The sequence below is a fragment of the Morone saxatilis genome, unplaced genomic scaffold (genome assembly GCF_004916995.1).
Source record: "Morone saxatilis isolate NCDOM2014 unplaced genomic scaffold, NCSU_SB_2.0 Contig11, whole genome shotgun sequence".
NCBI classification, from domain to species: domain Eukaryota; kingdom Metazoa; phylum Chordata; class Actinopteri; family Moronidae; genus Morone; species Morone saxatilis.
In genome coordinates this window covers 11,205,518-11,211,286 of record NW_023339663.1, presented here as the reverse complement: position 1 = coordinate 11,211,286, position 5,769 = coordinate 11,205,518, and the positions used below count along the sequence as shown (strand labels likewise).

Here is a 5,769-nt window from a genome sequence, read left to right as displayed (position 1 = left end):
GTTGGTTTAGTCTGTTCAGTTCATTCAGTTAATGTAGCCTGAGTTAAGTTCTGTTTAGTTGACCTCTTTCATGGGCCCAGAACATTTTGTATATTTTCTAAATTGATTATTTTCACTTTTTGTGAAAATTTACCCTTGACTTCTCATGCCTGCCAGCTCGGTCCCTGACAGGCTGTTAAAGTCAACAAATATTGTATAATGCCGCTAAATAAAATACTTAACTACTTAATTGAATGTTAGCTCTAAAAACTGAGACATCTTTGAAGCCATGTCACCTCTCTGCTAGTGAAATAATTCTGCTGATGCATGCAGCATCATTACTGCATGCTCAGAGGATGATCTCTTCATCTGTGAGGCCAAGGTTCCATCTAAACCTCTCTTCAGTGATGAACAACTTTCACAACAATTTTCCACTGACTGTCAACGATTCCTGTCTGAGCTGAGTGCAGACCTTAAACTGCCAGGAGTCATGGTGAGGGTAAAAAAAACACAGAATGTCATAACAAGTAGAGGTAGAAACTCACCACAAGTTTTCAATGTCTGAATGTCTCTGCACAATGATGGGGCTTTGCAACTGCCTCTAAATGTCATGGAGAAGGCTAAAGTGTCTCTTTGAAGTCAGTGAGGGGCTGTTACAAGCTGCCATCATTATTTTGAAAACACATTAAAGCAGGATGCTGACTGCTACTTTACCTGGGAGTTAGAAGTCCTCTCTGAAGCCCGGTCCAGACAGGATGTGAAATAAACATATCAGGATTTACATGCGCAGGTTGCAGCTGCTCTGTCCTGCATTGTTTCTGAATAATGGGACAAAAGCAGGGTGTGCAGGGAGAAGAAATATGTGAAAACAGGCTGTACTGTGTTGCATCCAGTCAAATTTTATTAGTTAGAACTGGTCTCGTAATTTGTGTTTAAGCGATCATTGGCACTAATAAATTAGCTAAAAAGATGTATTAGATGCATTAATTAATTAAAGTGATAATTAAATTTCAAGCCCAATTTTCATAGAGCAAATGATAATCAAAACAATGTAAATATGTTAATCCTTCTGTCACAGGCACGAAAGAAAAATCTATACACATTAGTTTAAAAGAATCAGCCATGCAAATTTCTTCGAACAAAAACAGTACATTGTATGTTTGCCTTCATGCAACCCAGAAAAGTATGAATCCGACTCTCCGTGGCTGGGCTTTTCAAACTACAGATTGTACTTCCACATTTTTTGTAAGCCTGCCTCCATGGACAGTCTGATTGAGAAGTGTGTCACCTCGCAGACTTTTGTCTACAAATGAGTAGGGGGCTATGGGTGCAGGCAACACGGAGGAAAAATTGTTCACTACCCAAATTGTAATGATACAGAGCTGGTTGAATAGTTTCTCTTTAAGGGTCTTACATACCAGAACTATCATTGCAGATACATCAGACAGGAGGACCAATCCAAACAGCATCACTCTAAAACATTAATATGGCTTCCTTAAGAAACATATGTAAACTGTAAGCTGCTATGTGTCTGTCCACCTCAAGTCTGAATAGGGACTGAGACTCTTGAAGTAAGTGGTCTTGTATATAGGCAATAATGATGTCTTCCATGATCCTCCCACTCTCTCATTCAAATCACCATCTGTATGCAGACACCATAGTCATTAATTGTTGCAAACTTTGTTAAAATCCCTGGACCTGGAGGAAGTGCACCTGAACAAGCAAAAGTCAATAGGACACCTCATAAGGGCAGGTCTAATTGCAATGTGAGTGTCATTGTCTGATATGAAGTATTTTAATTGTTTTTTGGATGAAGTGAGGAAAGGTTTGACAAACTCAAGGGTCATGATGCCGGACTAGAAAATTAAGTCCAAAATAAATTTTGCATCATCCGTAGTTTTCCATATCTTTAGTATGTCAACATAGGGTCAACAGTGACCCTTTTGTACAGGCCAGTTTCATAAAACCTTGAATTGCACTTCCATATTGCAACATTAGTGTCAAAACATTAAGTTGATCTATACCTTTGTACTAAAAAAACCTGGTTTCTCTGATACAGTCTGCTAAGCTTGGGGCTAATAGCCAGAGCGATTAGTAGGTGCATATCTGATTGCCTTAGAGAGCGTGGGCTGCAGCTCATCTTTCAAACTCAGGGTTTGCATTTGTTTTCTCTGCTCTGAACCATGCCACATCCCAAGGGGGCATTTTAGAACACTGAGGCACACAGAGTGACAAATTACCATTTTTTCTCGTTTGTATGCATAATGGAACTTCAATTACTTAATGCTGATCTTATGCAAACCAGAAAGCCTGCTTTCTTTAAAGATACTGAGTTTCTGTTTCTGGTCCGTAAGGAGGGCACTAAGATGACAGAATGCAGAGTATAACTCCTCTCATGTTAAGTGTGTGAGTCTTCCACAAAGTTACAATTCCTTTCTATGACTTCTAAAACATTTCCACTTTCATATAATCGCAGAAAGTTTCAGAAATGCCAGACCGAATGGCTGAATGTCGCAAAGCACTGCAGAGGCCTTGCAGCCGTATATAACACTAGTTGGCTTCTCACTTTGGTGAACTCAGAATGAACGTCTGAATTCTAGATTTTTTAGCCATGCTGGCGGCATGGCTCTAGGCAATGTCGGCCAGTCAGTCGGTCGAGCACTTTGGTCAAGTTTGAAATATCTCAACATTGGATTTGCTATAGATATTAAGACCTATAAAGGTCACTTAAGGATAAATCTTAATAATTTTAGAAATCCTCTGACCTCTAGCGCCACCAGCAGGTCGAAGTTGTCAAATAAATATCTCAATATATATTTGATGGTTTGGCACCAAACAGGCAATCATGATCCCCAGATGTGTAGGTCTGTCATCAAAATGTCAACAGCCAAACTAAGATGGTAAACACAATACAACAATAACAGGCCAACATAACTGTAGACTTTTTGCCTGCAATTCCTAACTCTTGTTTGAGACTCTTAGTCTTGTTTAGTATAAAATAAAGGATTGGAGTTAAATATTAATTGTGATTGAAAAACTTTAAAGAAGATGAACAACTCGTACTCAAGGGAGACTTCCGGAGACCTTGATGGCTTAAAGAGCAGAATTTATTGAGGCCGAAGGAGAATAAGATCAGTACTACGAGTGTACGTAGCACAGCGCAATGCCAAATATTTAACACAAAGGCAGACCTACAACAGGTACCTAGAATCTTGTACTACTTCTATGAGGAGAGACAGCCAGTATGACCCTGGGCAATATCTCTAATCTCATGCTTTAGAGAAAATGTGGTACAGCTTGACCCTTATCACTGCAGTTATGCATGGCACAGATGGCATAAACATCAGAATCCCAGGTACCCAGAATACTAACTGACTATAGCCACTACTAGACGTGGATGCCTGCTATTATGACCTATGACATCTCAGACTATAGACCATTCAGATATAAAGGACAATGCTGTCATCCCTGTATGCTTGTGTGGGACCCTCTGTCATAAAGGACACGCAAGCAATAACTATATGGCGATAGTCTATGCCATGTTTACACATACTAACATATAAGGTAATTGGTATGTATACAATAATTATTATTATGCATACACTACTTAACAGGGATGTGGTTTTATGTTTCGCTTATTGCAGACTGAACATACAATTAAATCCTATACCAAGATGCTTTCTCTACTTTTAGATTCTGCTCATTTACAATGAATATTTCCTATAGCAATGATATATGCATGATAACATATGACCTCATAGTCCACTTAACATCATGAAGGCTCAGGCACAGCATTATTGGCTGGACTTCCAAATGAAATAGGAAGTGATTATGATTGATTAATCATTCAGCCCTTGGGTGTCACATAGACCTAATTTCGATAGCTTAATTAATATAAGATTAATTGCTTTTGCTCACTCCAGTCAAGGTTAAAGTGTTGTTTAATAATTTATATTAGAGAACACTCTACCTCAGTTGTCTTGGCTCAACTCGTTCTGTCTGTCATCCAACTTTATTGGGTCTCTCTTAGTGCGACGCATTCAAGATATTCATCATTAGGGACTGTGCAGCCACAGTGTGTGTATATATGTGTGTGTGTGTGTGTGAGAACGTGTTTATGTACTTTAAAATGAAAAAAAGTATGCACATCCCATTCAGCACAGCAGCTTTGGATAATAATGCTATTGAACACCCCATTTTGCAGATATCATAGGTACATAATTACATAATGTAGGCACCAACATGGTGGGGAGTGAAATCAATAGGCAGTCACAGAGTGCTTTCCATTTATGCTGTCCGTGTCCTCCATTTTCTAGTCTATGGACCTGATAACGATAGTCTGCAATCATTGAGGAAGCTTCAGTCTTATGCATCTTGAAAAAGACTGAGAGAGAGGAGGCTACCTTAGGAAGGTTACGCAGGTGTATCCTGTGCGGAAGTCTAGACAGTAACAGCCTATCCAAATTTAGGGAATGGATCATTGAAAGACAAAGTCTGCAAATGTGGCCGTAGGTTGTCCACATTAGGAGGACACAACTCAAATATCTTTTTCAGTCCTCTGTGTCCCATAATCCATTGTACCTTGTGTTTAATGGAGCGTTCAGGGCAACTCGTTATGTGAAGAAATGTCACATATCTGCACTGTATTTATCTGGTAGTTGCTCTCAGGTGGTTCTCTTTTCCATTGTTCTAGTTTATGTGATAAATACATCAAATGAAAAAAAGGCACTTCTGTAAATGATTGAAGACAGGCATAAATTATGCTGTTTGTTCTAGTTTGCAGCTTGGATATATTGTTTATCGCATTGTGTTACACTGTTGTAACACGCATGAATTGTAACTAAAAAAACATTTATTTTACAAAACTAAATGAGAAATTACAGCAAAGACATTAAATACAACAAAACCAAAAATAGGTGGGATGACACGCAGCAAGGGGCCACAGGTTGGAGTTGAACTTAAGGGCGCTGCAGCAGGGGCTCAGTCTTTTGTACATGGGGCACCAACTCTACCAGGTGAGCTATCCAGGCGTCTCACTGATTCCTTATTTATACCAGTAAAAGGCAAATGCTACATCTGTGGTGTGGATGTGAGAAAGGAGCCAGGAGTATACACCAAATCAATTAATCAGACTTTGATTTGTATAGCACTTTTCATACAAGAAGAATGTAACAAAAAGTGCTTCACACGTAAAAACACTAAACCACTTACAGTTTTATCTCCATTTTGAATGTAACAGTTTAGTCTCATTCATACATAATGTTTTACATGCTGTAAATGTCTGCCCCATGGTCTTTACAGAACATTAATCAGGTAGGAAATGGACCAGGTATCTCATGCCCTTAGAGATATAATTGCATGTCCAGCTGTGTGAATGGCACTATCTTAGCTGCCACAGAAGCTGTGAAAAAGAAGAAATGTCAACAAACATTAGAGCTTTTGAAGCTCTGATCATCACACCGTTAAAGCGGAGCAGACAAATGAGAGTCTGGCTGATGCAACAGCTTGAAAACATTGGTGAAACTTACTCAGCGTCTCTCAAATGCCATGTTTCTATAGAAATTAAGTTTTACTACATGGAATAGAAAGTGCACAGGTTGAAAATGTTATGGATAAGCCCTGAAACCAGATCATTAATTTGCTACTAGTCCACACCCTAGTACGTACTAATATAATATATAGCTACCAATAGTCTAGACTGCAGTCTAGATGATTGACATGCATGTTACATAGGATTGATGTCAAAACCTTAAAAAAAAACATTCGATTTAATTAAATATATATATATAT

General features: G+C 38.7%; 1 protein-coding gene across 1 annotated transcript in view; it reads left to right on the top strand.

Annotated features, from left to right (window-relative positions):
* LOC118321289 (ephrin type-A receptor 6-like) overlaps positions 1 to 5,769 on the top strand; it is a 51,769-nt gene that overhangs the window by 12,449 nt on the left and 33,551 nt on the right. The gene's annotated exons all lie outside the window — the stretch shown is intronic.